Here is an 18,368-nt window from a genome sequence, read left to right as displayed (position 1 = left end):
ATGCAAAATTCCAGCCTCCTGGATCTCTAGGATGAGGGATCCATATATAGATATTTGTAAGGGAGATGAGTCAGCTTGTGATTTGATTAGTGTCTTCCCTCTGATAGTTCTTGCTTCCACTTGGAGATTGATGATCTCTTACTCATCCTTGGTCGAATTCAGAGAGGCAAGTGTCACATGAGAAGTTTCTGGAAGATTCCATGCCTCTCCACCTCGCGGATTGACACTGCCATTTGTCACTTCTCACCCATCGCACCCCATAGAAGGGATTTTTTAAATGCAACGCACCCATAGAGTGTACTTAGGTGAGATGCAACGTACTTTGCCTATGGAGCAGCTAAAATGATCCTGTTTTGACCAGTTCTGAGTAGTTTTTCATGGAGAACTTCTGAGAGAAGCTGTAATCAGTTGACCTTGTTCCTTTAGGGGTTAGAACAACACTTTTAGGGACTTAGGAGCCCTTGGTTTATGGACATTTTATGCTTGGGGTTGCAGTGCCCAAAAATGTCTATAATAGTTGCCCCCTAAAGCATGAGGTCGTTAATCTTTTGATGTGGGGTGAAATGCTTTATTATGAGGATCCGAAGTTCTTTCAAGCTGGGAGGAGACCTGTAATAAGATACAATACAATACATTATCTAGTTGAGGCGGGAATTCCCATGCTCAGCTTTATAAATTCATTTTCATGTACATAGGATAGACAATCGTCTGAGTGTAGACTGATGATTCTGGTAAAGTCATCATCCCTTTGATTGAATGATTATCTGTGCAGCAATGATGTACATTTGATGTCTTTATTTCCCTGAATATATATTGCAGCCCGGATGGATGAAACTAGATCCGGGGTCTTCAATCTCGTTCGATCTTTACTCGAAGTACAAGTCTATCCATCTGAGAGATGTTCTGGAGTCGAACATGGAAAGACATCACCTGATTACCAGCCAATGATGTAAGCTGTTAACAGGCGCGAGAGGAATCACCAATAATGATAATGACCCTCAAGGTACTGCAGTACAATTCACGTGGTGTGAATAAAGGACTTGGCATCAAACACCACCCAAAATCTTTCAGTCGAAGGTCATTGATGTAAACCTATCACTGGAAGATAGAAACTTGCCATTGAGGCATGCAAGCTTCAAATTACTGAACGAGGTGTTCCTAGATTGACTTCTTGGATAATGAGCTGATGTCGACAAGAAGCGATCCATTATGGGAGGGCCTTAATGAATCCCACATCAATGACACGGAACGGAGCAAATGATTTTAGTGGAGGTGAAAACGATCTGATGACATAAGGTTCAGGGTGGCGGTCATGAAAGAATGGAGTGTAAATGTATTGTAGCGGGTGAGACATAGGTGAATTCTCTGAATGACTTCTCTTGAACATATCAGCGACACTCATGTGATGGATTGGTAGCATTAACCCTAAATGTGGATGGTGTGATGGGACCATGGTGATGTGACCGGTGAATGAAACAACCCAACCTGACTTGGATGCAAAGTGAAAGTGTCATGTTCAAGAGCGACTTGCTACCAACAAAGTTTCTTCAAGTTTTCTTCCCAATTTTCCCTAGTCATTGCTGACCAGTACCTCTTTATTTTTGTCAATCTTAAGGAGGATAACATATGCTTGTTCCATAATTTGCCCTTCGGGCAAACGCATCGCTATGTTTTAACGAGCCTAGCGATAGTGAAACTCGTTCTTGTCTGCTATGGACAAGTTTGTCGCTATTATGTTTTAACGAGTTTAACGACAAAGATAACTCGGTCCTTTTCAATTTTGGAGAGTCTAAAAAGTGACGTAAAGGAAACTCCAAAATTCCTTTTTCGTCATCTAATCCCTTAAGTCCGAAAAAGTATAAAATAATACAGAAGGGATGAATTTTCGATACTTTTAACGAGCTGAACAAAACAAGCGCTCGATCTTTTTGTGTAATAATCCTTCAGGTCCAAAAAGATTAAAATCTAATGGAGGGATAGCACTTCCGGTCCCTTTAACGAGCTGGAGAGGCCAATGGCTCGGCAATCTTTTCATATTTTACGAGTCAGTTGAAAAGAGCTTAAAGGAGACTCGTCTTTTGAGGAACGAGTGATAAAATTGGGTAGTAGCTGATTCCAGGTAAGGTTTGGAATTTTCCAATCACGGCAGTGTCACAAGGATGGCTAGTGGGATCACTCTTCGCAGCTGTTCCTCAAAAGGGGTAAACAATCAAATGGAGGTGAATGATCAGCCAATACAGAGTGGAGGTGATGATGAAAACACGACCAAGGCTTTAAAGGCTGAAGTACTACATTCACGATTGTTACACTAAAAAATGTCACCATGACTATTTGCAGTTAGTATGGCTCCATCCATTGTCATACTATCCTCCTTGGCAAGTCTCATGCCTCTGCCTTCCATGTCAAACTCAAAGAAAGAGAGAAAAGTCATTTAAAGTCAAGTTATCTCTGGTACGTAGTTTCTCTTAGCCTTACCTGCGGGTACGCAACCCAAGTTCACAATACCTGCGTACTTGTACGCTCTGTATGTAAAGGGATGGGTGCGTACTCCTGTAAAGGTCAAAAGGCGCAAGTTTCACTCCAAAAAAGTTACTTGTGGTCATTTCTAGAAGCATGTTTGACGTGTGTGAAGCGCCTCCAGATGGTTCATGTATCCCTACCTAAGAGGAACTTATCCCATCAATAGGGGAGCTATCTCATCCAAAGAGGGACTTATCCCATTGATGGTGGACCTGAATAACTTCCTCTAGAGCACTATAAATACAGACATTGGGCTAAAGGGAGGGGAGGTTGAAAGATGAACATTCCTAAGGGTAGATGCTGCTGGAATTAGGACTTCCTTGTAGAAGCTTGTGAGGAGAGATTACCATCTTTACTTGTTTCCATTGGGAGGTGGGTGAGCTGATCAGAGTAAGGGAGAACTCTTGTGGACCCTGGGAGGAGCTTGCACAACACCAAGGCTCAGGTTGTAATGGTTCCTTTTGTTACCTTTTAATACAAATTAGTCCATTCTTCTCAACAATTTGTTATTAATGAGTTGTTTCATATACTCCTTGGTCTATATGTTAAATATGTTTTATTTTATGTGATATTCAGGTGCTATTTAATCGTTTGATTGTTGGTGAATGCAGGTTTCGAAGGGAAGGAGGAGCTCATCCGGATCAACGAAGCTGGACTACTACAACAACATTGGATTACAGGTAGGATCTAAACACTTGATTTCTCATATTGTAAAAGCATATTTAGGGAAGGATTGCTCTTATTTGTCTTGTTTGTCATTAGAGAGTCTTAGGCTTTCTAGGAAGGTCGGTTGTGTCCGCATTAACGACTCTTTCCGCGTGACAACGATGGTTATTTACCGGGAAATAGTTCATTTTTAATGAGCTTAAATGCGGGGAGAAACATTTGCTCATGACTTATGTTTATTTTTTAACGAGCTTGAACTATGTGCTAAAACTGCTCGATTAATCCAGTCGTATAATAAGGATGTCTCATCTAAGATGCCATTTTTCAGAAGTTTAAACCTTGCTCCTGATCCTTTCTTTATGCAAGTTAGGAAATGACCAATCCTACAAGTTTAAAGGGTTAGAGGACCTACAAATTTAAAAAATAAATGGTCGCTCTTCGCTTGCACACCAAAAGGTTTGCATGCCCCTAGGTATAAAATAAAGCTTCAAGGTCACCTTTCATTCTACCAACAAAACATTTGTTTTATCAGGAAAGGTCTACCTCTTTCAGGTTACCAAAGATTGTTCTATTCACACCGCAAACAAAACATTTCTTCAGCGATGTCTACGGAAATAGACAAAGGTGAGACAATCCACTCACATGACTTTGACGAGGGAATATTATTCTAGTCTAACCCCCTTTTCCAACCACGGACGGGAGTACAGACTAGTCATATATCTCTCGTGGAAACCTACCCTATACCTGAAGTTTTCCTGCCAAAGCAGACCAGGGTGCATGCCCCCTAGGTTTCAGTCATGTCCCCCGAATCACTTGTGCTCATCAGGTGGATGGAATGGAGATTGATGAGACATTCCTTGTGTGAAAAGACCATTTAGGGATGGTATATGACTATTTTCCATGTGTGATCCGGGAAATGAAAGCTGATCTACGAGCTTGACCACTCTTCCTTCGTGCGGAAAACACATTACTCTAAAGAGTGATGAGACAATGGCTCCCATGCAATAAATATAGTCTCGTCCAAGGAGTAGACTATAATCCAGGGGTCCTTGGACTACCATTATGTTCATATGAACAGTTTTCCCTCTCAATGTTATGGGCACATTGGGAAGGATCCCTAACGGTCGACTGGTTCCTTTGTCAAAGCCTGTTAGATTTCTCATCTCAGGCAAAAGCGATGGCGAACCAAGCGCTTTCCAAGCAGTCGAGGAAAGGATACTCACAGAAGCCCCTTCCTCTATGATGGTACCGACCATAACCATTCTATATATTTGAGCAATGATTCGGAAAGGTACACTAGCCGGTAAACGGGGTCTACCTAGTTGATTCCAGTCAAAGGAGACAACTAGGTTGCTTGGAGGTGGGACCGAATAGACGGCCAGGTACGACATTGACGAACTTCCTTCCTGCGGTAAAGGAATGGGTAAATTGCCCCCATGTTCATCGGAGTCTATGCTTACGAAAAGAATTTGGACGGTGTCATCCTTATTCTCTTCTGTGACTGTATCATCTGAAGATGGAACCTCTGAAGGCAAGACCGGGTCAACTGCCGCGTCGACCTTTTGACTTTCATCTGGTATGGGTTCAGATGGTTTGTCTTCAATGATAGATGCTTCGGCTGACCACCTGGGCGGGTCAGCCAGATTTTCAACTAGTGACGGACTCGGCAAGAGTTTTTTATATCCAGGAGGAAGTCGTAATGGTGAAACTGAATGATCGTCCAAAACTATTTTAGCCTCGTCTAAGAAGGGACAACGGTGGACGGCATGATCGCCTTCGCACAGTTTACAAGGAAATCTATATTTTCCTTTTTGTCTTGAGGCTTCACTTTCACTAGTGATGGTGTGTTTTCAACATGATCATCAGAGGTTGATGACACCGGGTTATGCAAACGAGGAGACCAGTCCCTTAATATCTGAGGGATGAAGGGACAATCTCGATGCTAGTGGTCTCCTTTGCAAATGACACATGGTGACTTAGGCCTGGTCGGTGCAGTGTGTGGATTTTCGCTAGACGACGCTTGGTTGCCCCCTTTCGCTTTTGGCTCCTTCTTCTTCTTCTCTTTCTTCTTCTTTTCCTTCTTCTTCTCAGGTACTTGATTTTTGGCTTTACCAGCCCCATCAAGCGAAGAGGAAGGAGGAGAGGAAGAATTGGAGGAAGTAGAAGGTTGGTGGGTAACTCTGGATTCGTCTAGTTGCTGACTCGATTGTTCAGGAATTGCGATGTTCTGAATTACAAAGGTTGAGAAGAGCCATACGGGCAAGCCGATTGTCAATCCTGGAAGCGACAATGTGGCCATATGGGGCGCACCGACATATCCCCAAGAGGAGAAGGGACTAGGATTTCCTCCAAGGGGAATTCCTTGGTTTTTGGATTCCATTTTCTCAACCTAAGATCAACGTAGGAAAGAGTGATGATTATTCCGTTTAAAATAAATTTTAGATGCTTTGACACAACTTGTTTTTTCAATTTTTAAGAGTCGAGAAAAAACAAAATATGACTCTAGTCGCCTTCAATTTTTAATGAGCCTGAAGTGACAAGTGCTCAGATGGACCTTTTCCGTTAAGGAGTCTGAAAAGGAACAAAAGGGACTGCTCTGGGAATCTAGGCAATGGATTACCAAACCAATCGCAAAACTGCAGGATACTTTTTACGGTACGGCAGTCAATCTTCCCGAATGCTGTGTTCAGTGCATTGTGATCGATAGGGTGGCAGACATGGCTTCCTATTGATAAAGGATTAAGCCTATTGTGGTCTCCCAAAATATACTTGACGGTACGTGGGAGCACAAGTCCGTACTGGCACTTATCGTCTCAAAGTGGAGGAATCACCCAACCATCAGTGATAACAATAGTTACCAGGCTTTACGACGCCGGAATACGTCTCTAACCTAGACTTCTAGATGTTGTGCGTTAGGTTCCAAAGCGTTGTTAGATTCATTAAATTTATTTTATAGTTGATCTTGCTTAAGAAATTTGCCTTTCAGGTTCACCGCGTGATGTAGACGTACAATTCCTAAAATGCAATCTAAGATGATAAATAATCTTTTATCTTCTTTGTGCAATGAAAATCCTATCTACTAAGGAAAGAGAGACAGTATTCTTTCACAAAGAGCAAAGAGTACACACTAAATGCACTGTCCTAAATCAAACCAATCAAACAGTCTAAATGCAAATGCACGTGCATGTATTTGTTTTCGGATTTCTTAGTATGTGAATGATAAAAAGAAAGCTAATGTGAAAATCTGAATTACTTTTCAAGTGACAATTACTAACAAGTTTCTTTTCAAAATAAAAAATGAAGACAATCACAACACTTTACGATTCGGAAATGAATACTTGCTTTCGACACTAGAAAAACTACAAATTCAGACCAAATACAATAGTAATAGGGTAATCGACTATCAAGAGCAACCAAACTCTCTCCTATGACTGAAAACGACACTTGCGACACTTTCAAATCAAGAAATGACAGTACAATTACGTTACTTTTTTCAAAGGAGAACTGAAAATGACTCAACAAATACACAAAAACATTTACAGTTCTTTTGCACAATGGAGGCAGAATATCAGCAAGGAAAGGGGTTTCAAACAGAGATATACTGATTACAAACAGCAAAACTCATGAATAGAACTGAAAAGAATGAACACAGAAACCAAAACTGAGGAACAATGCCTAGTCTGATCAGCGCACCTGTAACACAGTGAACTTGAAATGCAGCGCACCTACTACACTCGGAAGTGCGCTAAATTTCAGATTCACAGAACAGAGCCTGTGCTGGGCCAGAGATGAGACTTTGCTTGGGTTCCGGGTCACAGTTTGCAGTTCAGTTCAGGGGTTTTGGCCGAGCAAATGGTAATCAGTAAACCAACAATCAAGGGTAGATCTAAGGAGGTTACTAGAGCTACCACTAGGGCGATCAGAGAGTTTGTAAATCAGTTGTTTAATTCATAAACAAATCCCGGATATTGAATGAAGTGGCATTTATCTACTTTGCATTTGCATAGCAAATGCAGTTCGAAAGCTACCTGGCTCGACTTTAGGCTCCGTCTGTAAGTTTATAAAATAAACAACAAGGAAGATAAACAAACAACCTAGTCGCTCCCCAGTGGAGTCGCCATTTTGTTACAGGGAAAAGTGTCTACACAGAACTGCTTATCCCACTAAGGTGTGGTAGCTACCTTAGAAACAAACAAAGTAAAGCTACTTTCATTTTTCCTTTATGAAATATAGATGAGAGAAGAACAAAGGAGACCAACCTCTATCTTGCGCTTATCTCCTAGTTCAGTTCCTCTCTCTCCTGATAGTCTTTCGCTACTTGCTTCCTTGTATGCCAAGTTTCACAGAGTACCTGTAGGATCAAAGTAGCATAACACTATACAAGAACATGGATCTATAATCATAAACAATCTAGGATCAGATGTAAATTGACCATACAAATGCATAAAACATAAACGACACAAGAGTATGGAGGAAAACTTGAATATCTTTTATTGAAAATCAAGAAAGAGCCAAGGGAGTTACAACTAGTTGTTCTGACCCAGCATCATCCTCTCAGCAAGTAAGCCCTTGTTCACCTCATACAAAGCTTAGATCACCCAACACTATGATGTTGTCTCAAGAAACCAACAACAATTCCTTACAAGATGAAAAATTCCGGCCTCCTGGTTCTCTAGGATGAGGGATCCATATATAGATATCTGTAAGGGAGATGAGTCAGCTTGTGATTTGATTAGTGTCTTCCCTCTGATAGTTCTTTCTTCCACTTGGAGATTGATGATCCCTTACTCATCCTTGGTCGAATTCAGAGAGGCAAGTGTCACAGGAGAAGTTTCTGGAAGATTCCATGCCTCTCCACCTCGCGGATTGACACTGCCATTTGTCACTTCTCGCCCATCGCACCCCATAGAAGGACTTTTCCAAATGCAATGCACCCACAGAGTTTACTTAGGTGAGATGCAATGCACTTTGCCTATGGAGCGACTGAAATGATCTTGTTTTGACCAGTTCTGAGCAGTTTTTCATGGAGAACTTTTGGGAGAAGCTGTAATCAGTTGACCTTGTTCCTTTAGGGGTTAGAACAACACTTTTAGGGACTTAGGAGCCCTTGGTTTATGGACATTTTATGCTTGGGGTTGCAGTGCCCAAAAATGTCTATAACACTAGCCCACATTATTCAAAGACTCACATAAATACGTGAGGAAATGTCAAGTCTGTCAAACCGCTACTGGGAGACAAAAGAAGCCATCCTTGCCACTACAACCAGTTAACATCGACCAACCTTTCGATCAGTGGGGATTGGACATAATAGGTGAGATCGTTCCTCACTCTTCTAAACAACATATATATATCCTTATAGCAATAGATTACTTCACTAAATGGTAGAAGTAGTTCCACTCAAGACGGCTAATGCTGAACATATCATCGAGTTCATAGATCAGTTCATAATCACTAGGTTTGGGTTGCATTCTGCTTTAATGTTTGATAATGCATCATATTTTTCTGGTAATGCAATGTCTGAATTTGCACTCAAAAGTGGTTTGAAGCTTAAATACTCTGCCAATTACTATCCACAGGGGAATGGATTAGCTGAATCTACAAATAAAAACTTAATCAGAATTATTAAGTGAACCATTGACCAAAATCATAAAAATTGGCACAAATATTTAATATATGCTTTATGGGCAGATCGAATAACGCAGAAAGCCTCCATCAGCACTTCCCCCTTCAATTTAGTTTATGGGAAAGAAGTGGTTCTTCCAACTCATTTGGAAATTCCCTCTTTAGCCTTGGTTCAATATATTGATGAAGCACCAACTTCTTCCTTACAACTAAGGCAGCTGGAATTAATTAAGTTAGAAGAAAAATGAGAACAGGCCAAAATAACTCATGCTCATCACCAAGAATTAGTAAAAGCTTCTTTTGATTCAAACATAATATCTAGAAAGGACTTTCAGATGGGAGATTTAGTTCTAAAATGGGACAAGGCTCATGAGGAAAAAGGGAAACATACGAAATTTCAAAGAATTTGGCTTGGCCCTTTCCAAATCATAGAAGTCATAGGTCCGTCCACCTTTATGTTACAGGATTTAATAGGAAAAAGAGATTCTTTACCTGTTAAAGGACAGATCCTAAAAAAATATTTTCCATAGGAGATCATCCTTCTATTTTGTAGATTAGTTTTTATCTCCAGAATAAAACCAGTTGTAAATGGTTACATTTGAGATTTATGAAAAAGACACAAATTCTCTTTTAGATTTTGTTTTTTCACTTGTATAAATAGAATTCTTTTAGAAAATTGGTCATTATTATTGAAAGATACAGTTAAAGACTTTAGGCCTAGAAATGATACTAGTTTCAACTTTGTAAATTTTGACAAAAAAACGACCTTTAGTGAGAAATTGTTTTATACCAGTCCAATGGAAGGTATCAATAACAAAAATGAAGATTCTCTGTAGAAAAGATCTCTCCAAAAAACTCTACCATTGTCGTCCAGAGCTGTCTTAAGGTAACAATGACTTCCTCCCCACCTAGGAAACTTCAACGTTGAGAGAATAATCGAATGATACACTTTAACTTAAAGAGTAAAAGGTCTCATCACGAGCCGGCTTATCATGATCATAGATATTATAGCTTGCTGACTTTTCCAATACTGCATACCACAACAGGGCAATGACTCAAGATTGTTGCGATCAAAAGACAAGGGGCCTCATCACGAGCCAGCTTGTTCAGCAAAGCCATAAATCAAGTGAATGACATTGTCATAAATTGGATACCAAACCAAGACATTGTTCTTTAAGGGTAAAAAATAAAAATGAAAGCAATAAGTGTGAATATGGATTTCTCTTTGAAAATTGTATATTTCTCTAAGTGGGATACAGGATCATTGCTGGGTAAAAGGTAACCCTGTCGAGGCTATAAATGCCTGCTGGTAGCAGAGGCTCTACCTACGACAAATGAGTATATGTAAAACTGATTTACGGAGAAGGCTTTGTTTTTATCTTTATAAACCAGGTAGTGACTGATGTAGATACAAGGACTAGCTTGAGGGAGTAAATAATAAAAATTAAAAATAGAAGAAACAAAATATCATTAATAGGTAAAAGCATAATGTACTTTGTCTTTCTATAATAAAGTTTAATTTTCTGGAAAATTTTCTATTTGGAAGTTTAGAAAATTCAAAAGAAAAGCAGAGATAACTGGTTCTTCCAAGTGAATCGCCAATTGTTGTGGCTAGCAAAAACCCCCTTCTTATTTAGTGTTATTACTAATACTAAATAAGTGGGGACCCTTAGTCAAAAATTTAAAAATTAATTAGTTCTTGTATTTCCTTTTTAATAAAACTTACCATCATAAAATTAGGAAAATACCCTTGAAAAATCTAAAAAGTTTAAGTTTCATGATAAGGTAAGACAAAATCTCTCCTTAAGAAATATCGCATCGCAAAAAGGATAATGGATACCTCCTTACAAACACAATTCTAAGTGTTATAGAATTTTTTGGGCATTGCAACCCCAATCATATATGTCCATAAACCAAGGGCTTCTAAGTCCCTAAAAGTGTTGTTTCATGCCCTAAAGAAACAAGGTCAACTGATTACATTATCTCCCAGAAGTTCTCCACAGGAAAATGCTCAAGGCTGGTCAAAACTGGACCATACAGGTTGCTCAATGCTAAGGGTGCGATGCATCTCACCTGCCCAGTGCAAAAAGTGCGATGCATACTAAAAAGCCCTTCTATAGGGTGTGATGGGCGAGAATGGACAAATGGCAGAGATAGTTTGCAAGGTTGATGATCATGGAATCTTCCAAAAACTTCTTCTGTGACACTTGCCTCTCTGAATTCACCCAGGTATGAGTAAGAGATCATCAATCTCCAAGTGGAATCAAGAACTATCAGAGAGAAGACACTAATCAAAATCCCAGAAGCTAACTCACCTCCCTGCAATCATCTATATATGGATCCCTCATCCCAGAGATCCAGAGGCTGGAATTTTGTATCTTGTAAGGAAGTGTTGTTATTTTCTTGGTGGAATATCATAGTGTTGGGTGATCTAAGATTTTCATGAGGTGAAGAAGGGCTTTCATGCTGGGAGGATGATGCTGGGTCAGATCAATGGGTTGTAATCCTCTCTTCTAATCTTTATATCAATAAATCTATTCAAGTTTTCCTCCACATTCTTGTATGCTTGTATGTATATGCATTTGTGTGGTCAATATATATCTGGTCCTATATTGTTTATGATTGTAGATCTCCGCACTTTGAAGGTATTATGTTGCTTTGACTTTACAGGTACTCTTTGAAGTGGAGTGGTAAAGGGAGAAGTGGCAAAGACCTATCAGTGAGGAGAAGGAACAAGCAAAGAACCAAGCGCAAGATTGAGGTTGGTAGTCTTTGATCTTCTCTTATCTACTTCTCATAAAGGAAAATGAAAGTAACTTTAATCTATTTGTTTCTAAGATAGCTACCAGTCTTAGTGGGACTAGCAGCTCTCCATAGACACTTGATTTCCCGATAACAAAATGTTGACTCCACTGGGGAGCGAATAGATTTTTTGCTTGTCTATATTTGTTTGCTTTATAAACTTACAGACGGAGCCTGAAGTTAAGCTAGCTAGCCTTCGAACTGCATTTTCTATGCAAGTACAAAGTAGATCAATGCTGCTTCAATCTATCTCCAGGTTTTGTTTATAAACTGAACAATCGATTTGCAAACATCCTAATTGCCCTAGTGGTGGCTCTAGTAACCTCATTAGATCAGCCCCAATGAGTTCTATTTACTGACTATCATTAGCTCGACTTAAATCCCTGAACTAAGCTGCAAACTGTGACCAAGAACAAAGTTGAAGTCTCATCCTTGGACCATCGCACTTTCTCCTCTTGGGAATCTGGATGTATCGCACCTCCTGTGTGTAGTGGGTGTGCTGCATCGCACTTTCCCTGTGTTGCAAGTGCGCTGATCAGATAAGACCTCTTCTTCTCTCAGATTTTGGTTTCTGTGTTCACTCTCTTCAGCTTTACTCAGGAGTTTTGCTGTCTGTGATCAGTATACCACTGTGGAAACTCCCTTCCTTTGCATGATTCTGCCTCCATAGTACGAAGAATTGTGAATGTTTTTTATGTATTGTGCACCATTTACAGTTCTCTTTTACAAAAAGTAGCATAATCGAACTGTCGTCTTTTGATTTGGAAGCATCACAAGTGTCGTTTTCAGTCAAAGAAAATAATTCTATTTTTCTTGATGGTCGATTATACAGTTACTCTTGTATTTTATTTGAATTAGTAGTTTTTCAAGTGTCGAAAGCAATTTTCAATTCAAAGTCGCAAAGTGTCGTCATTATCTTCCTTTCATTTTTGAAGAGAAATTTGTTAGTACTGTCACTTTGAAAAGATAATTAAGATTTGTACTAGCATTCTTCTTGTCATTTACACATTAAGAAAGCTGAAAACAAATACATGCATGTGCATTTTCATTTAGACTACTTGTTGGTTTGATTTAGGACAGTGCATCTAGTGTGTGCTCTCTGGTCTATGTTGAAAGAATGTCATCTCTCTTTCTTTAGTAGCTAGGATTTTCATTGCAAAAAGAAGATTAAATGATTGTTTATCATCTTAGATCGCATTTTAGGAATTGTATATCTACATCACATGGTGAACCTGAAAAGAAAATTTCTTAAGAAAGATCAACTGTAAAATAAATTCAATGAACATAAAAATGCTTTGGAACCTAACGCACAACATCTAGAAGTCTAGGCTAGAGACGTATTCTGACGTCATAAAGCCTGGCAACTATCGCTTTCATTGTTGGTTGGGTGATTCCTCTTCTTTGAGACAACAAGTGCCAGTACAGACTTGTGCTCCCACGTACCATCAAGTATATATTGGGAGACCACAGTAGGCTATATCCTTTATCCATAGGAAGCCGTGTCTGCCACTCTATCGATCGCAATGCACTGAACACAGCATTCGGGAAGATTGACTGTCGTACCATAAAAATTATTTTGCAGTTTTTCGATTGGTTTGGTAATCCCTCTGTCTATATTTCCAGAGTAGTCTCTTTCGTTCCTTTTTAGATTCCTTAAAGGAAAAGGTCCATCTGAGCACTTGTCACTTCAGGATCATTAAAAATCGAAGGCAACTAGAGTCATCTTTTGCTTTTTCTCAACTCTTAAGAATTGAAAAAAGAAGTTGTGTCAAAGCGTCTAAAATCTATTTTAATCAGAATAATATCAGTATTCCCACATTGGTCTTAGGTTGAGGAAAATGGAGTCCACCAACCAAGGATTTCCCCTTGGAGGAAATCCTAGTCCTTTCTCCTCTTGGGGAGATGTTGGTGCACCTCATATGGCCACATTGTCTCTTCCAGGATTGACGATTGGCTTGCCAATATGGCTCTTCTCGACCTACGTCATTCAGAACACCATGATTCCTGAACAATTGAGTCAGCAACTAGATGATATTAAAGTCATCCCCCAACCTTCTACTTCGTCCGATTCTCCCTCTCCTCCTTCCTCTTCGCTTGATGAAGCTGGTAAAGCCAAAAATCAAGTAACTAAAAAGGAGAAGAAGGGGAAAGAGAAGAAAGAGAAGAAGAAGAAGGAGCCAAAGGCAAAAAGGGGTAACCGGGCATCGTCTAGTGAAAATCTGCACACTGCACCATCCAAGCCTAAATCTCCATGTGTCATTTGCAAAGGAGACCAATATCATCAAGATTGTCCTTGCATCCCTCAGATCTTAAGGGACTGGTCTCCTCGTTTGCACAATCCAGTGTCGTCAACCTCTGAAGAACATGTTGAAAGTACACCATCAACTAGTGAAAGCAAAGTATTTGGAAAGAAAAGGAAATGTAAATTTCCTTGTAAACTGTGTGAAGGCGATCACGTCGTCCACCGTTGTCCCTTCCTAGATGAAGCTAAGAGAGTCTTGGATAACTGTCCTGATTCACCACTACAGCTTCCTCCTGGATACAAGAAACTCTTGCCGAGTCCATCACTAGTTGAAAATCCGACTGACACGCCATTGTGGTCAGTTGAAGCGTCTATCATTGAACATAAACCCTCTGAATCCATACCAGACAAAATTCAAAAGGTTGAGACGGCAGTCGACTCGGTCTTGTCTTCGAAAGGTCCATCTTCAGATGATACAATCACCTAAGAGAATGAGAACGACACCGTTCAAATTATCTTCGTAAACACAGACTCCGATGAACATGGGGGCAATCTACTCGTTCCTTTACCACAGGAAGGAAGTTCATCAAAGTCATATCCGACCGTTTATTCGGTCCCACCTCCAAGCAACCTAGTCATTTCCTTCGATTCGAATCTACTAGGCAGACCCTGTTTACCAGCTAATGTACCATTCTGAATCATTGTACAAGCTTACAAAATGGTCATGGTCGGTACCATCATAGATGAATGGGCTTCTGTGAATATCCTTTCCTCAACTGCTTGGAAATAACTTGGTTCTCCATTGCTTCTGCTTGAGATGAGAAATCTGACAAGCTTCGATAAAGGAACCAATCGATCGTTAGGGATCTTCCCTAATGTGCCTATAACGTTGAGAAGGAAAATTGTTTATATGAACGTAATGGTAGTCCAAGGACCTATAGACTATAATCTACTCCTTGGGCGTGACTATATTTATTGCATGGGAGCCATTGTCTCCTCACTCTTTCGAGTAATGTGTTTTCCGTATGAAGGCCGAGTGGTCCAGCTCGTAGACCAGCTTTCGTTCCCCGGCTCACACATAGCTAATAGTCAAATGCTATCCCTAAATGGTATTTTCATGCAAGGAATGTCTCATCAATCTCCAGTTCGTCCACCTAAAGAACACGAGTAATTCGAGGGGTCGTGAATGAAACCCAGGGGGCATGCACCCTGGTCTACTCCAGTAAGAAAAATCTGGGTATAGAGTAGGTTTCAGTGAAGGATATATGACTGGTCTGACACCCGTCCGTATAGGAAAATGGGAATAGACCGGATAAGATACCTTCGTTAGAAGGTATGCCTTTCTTGATAGAATAAATGTCTTGTTTGAAAATTGAGGGGTAACCTATAAAAGGTATGCATTTCCTGACGAAGCAAATGCTTTGTTTGCAAATTGAGGGGTAACCTCGAAACTCTACTTCGCTATACCTGGGGGCATGCAAACCTTTTTGCGTGCAAGTGAAGAGCGACCATTTATTTTCTTAGTTTTTAGGTTCTCAAACCCTTTAAACTCGTAGGATTGGTCATTGCTAGCTTACATAAAGGAAGGATACGGAGCAAAGCTTCGAAAGGTGCAAGCTCCATAAAAATGGAATCTATCGATGAGACATCCTTATTATACGACTAGCACGAGCAGTTTTTATGTGAAGTTCAAGCTTGTTAAAAGTTAAACCTAAGTAATGAGAAAATGTTTCCCCAGAGTTTAAGCTCATTAAAAAATGAACCAATTTCCGGTAAATAACCATTGTGAATGCATTATCATCAACTCCTGAGCCTTGGTCGTGTTCTCATCATCACCTCCACTCTGTTTTAGCTGATCATTCACCTCCATTTGATTGTTTACCTCCTTTTTGAGGAACAACTGCTAAGAGTGATCCTGTTAGCCATCCTTGTGACACTGCCGTGATTGGAAAATTCCAAACCTTACCTGGAATCAACTGCTACCTGAAATTATCACTCATTCCTCAAAAACGAGTCTCCTTTAAGCTCTTTTCATCTGACTCGTAAAATATGAAAAGATTGCTGAGAAGTTGGCCTCTCTAGTTTGTTAAAGCTATCGGGAGTGCTATCCCTCCTCTAGATTTTAATATTTTTGGACCTGAGGGATTATTACACAAAAAGAGCGAGTGCTTGTTTTGTTCGGCCCATTAAAATTATCAAAAATTCATCCCTTTCGTATTATTTTATACTTTTTCGGACTTAAGGGATTATATGACAAAAAAGGATTATTGGAGTTTCCTTTACGTCCCTTTCAGACTCTCTAAAATTGAAAAGGACCGAGTTATCTTTGTCGTTAAACTCGTAAAAACCAATAGCAAAAAACTTGTCCATATAGACAAGAACGAGTTTCACTGTTGCTAGGCTCATTAAAACATAGTGACGGGTTTGCCCGAAGGGCAAATTATAGAACAAGCATATGTTATCCTCCTCAAGCTTGATAAAAATAAAGAGGTGCTGGTCAGCAATGACTAGGGAAAAATTGGGAAGAAAACTTGAAGAAACCTTATTGGTAGCAAAGTCGCTCTTGAACATGACACTTTCACTCCATGTCTGAGTCAGGTTGGGTTATTTCGTTCACCGGTCATATTACCATTGGTCCATCATACCATCCATATTTGGGGTTAACGCTACCAATCCATTTCAAGTGTTGTCGATATTTTCAAGAGAAGTCGATTAGGGAATTCACCAACCCATCTTGTGTCTCATCCACTGCAATACCTTTACGCTTCATTCTTTCATGACTGCGCCCTGAACCCTGTATCATCAGATCATTTTCACCTCCAAAAGTCATTTGCTCCGTTCCGTGTCATAGATGTGGGATTCATTAAGGCCCTCCTATGATGGGTCACTTCTTGTCGACATCAACTCATTATCCAAGAAGTCGACCTAGGAACAACCCTTTCAGTACTTTGAAGCTTGCATGCCTCAATGGCAAGTTTCTCACTTTCGGCAATAGGTTTACATCAATGGCCTTCGATCGAGAGATTTTGCGTGGTGTTCGACACCGAGTCCCATTCTCACACCACGCGAATTGTACAGTCGTACCTTGAGGGTCATCATCATTATCGGTGATTCCTCTCGTGCCTGTTAACAACTTACATCATTGGCTGGTAATCAGGCGATGTCTTTCCATGTTCGACTCCAGAACATTTTTCACATGGATCGACTTGTACTTTGGGCGAATATTGGACAAGTTTGAAGACCCCGGATCTAGTTTCATCCATCTGGGCTGCGATATATTCAGGAAAATAAAGACATCAAATGTACATCATTGCTGCACAGATGATCATCTGAATCAAAGGATGATGGCACTATCAGAATCATCAATCTGCCACACAGAAGGTTGTCTGTCCTATGTACTTGAAAATGAATTTATAAAGCTGAGCATGGGAATGCTCGCCTCAGCTAGATCATGAAAATATTATGAAGATAATGTATTGTATTGTATCTTATTACAGGTCACCTTCCAATTCAAAAAACCTCGGATCCTCACGATAAAGAATTTCACCCGACATCAAAATATTAACGACCTCATGCTTTAGGGGGAAACTGCTATACACATTTTTGGGCACTGAAACCCCAATCATATATGTCCATAAACCAAGGGCTTCTAAGTCCCTAAAAGTGTTGTTTCATGCCCTAAAGAAACAAGGTCAGCTGATTACATCATCTCCTAGAAGTTCTCCATAGGAAACTGCTCAGAACTGGTCAAAACTGAACCATATAGGTTGCTCAGTGATAAGGGTGCGATGCATCTCACTTTCCCAGTTAAAAAAATGTGATGCATACTGAAAATCTCGTCCATAGGGTGTGATGGGCGAGAATGGACAAATGGAAGAGACAGTTTGCAAGGTGGATGATCATGGAATCTTCCAGAAACTTCTCATGTGACACTTGCGTCTCTGAATTCGCCCAGGGATGAGTAAGAGTTCATCAATCTCAAAGTGGAATCAAGAACTATCAGAGAGAAGACACTAATCAAAATCCCAGAAGCTGACTCACCTCCATGCAATCATCTATATATGGATCCCTCATCCCAGAGATCCAGAGGCTGGAATTTTGTATCTTGTAAGGAAGTGTTGTTAGTTTCCTGGTGGAATATCATAGTGTTGGGTGATCTAAGCTTTTCATGAGGTGAAGAAGGGCTTTCATGCTGGGAGGATGATGTTGGGTCAGATCAATGGGTTGTAATCCTCTCTTCTAATCTTTATATCAATAAAGCTATTCAAGTTTTCCTCCACATTCTTGTATGCTTGGATGTATATGCATTTGTGTGGTCAATATATCTGGTCCTATATTGTTTATGATTGTAGATATTTTCACTTTGAAGGTATTATGTTGCTTTGACTTTACAGGTACTCTTTGAAGTGGAGTGGTCAAGGGAGAAGCGGCAAAGACCTGTGAGTGAGGAGAAGGAACAAGAAAAGAACCAAGCTCAAGATTGAGGTTGGTAGTCTTTGACCTTCTCTTATCTACT

Source organism: Pinus tabuliformis, chromosome 1_2 (assembly GCF_031772625.1).
Source record: "Pinus tabuliformis cultivar Carrire ecotype Pingquan chromosome 1_2, CPIR1, whole genome shotgun sequence".
NCBI classification, from domain to species: Eukaryota; Viridiplantae; Streptophyta; class Pinopsida; order Pinales; family Pinaceae; genus Pinus; species Pinus tabuliformis.
The sequence above is the reverse complement of the archived record's forward strand: the minus strand, read 5'-3'. Positions refer to the sequence as shown.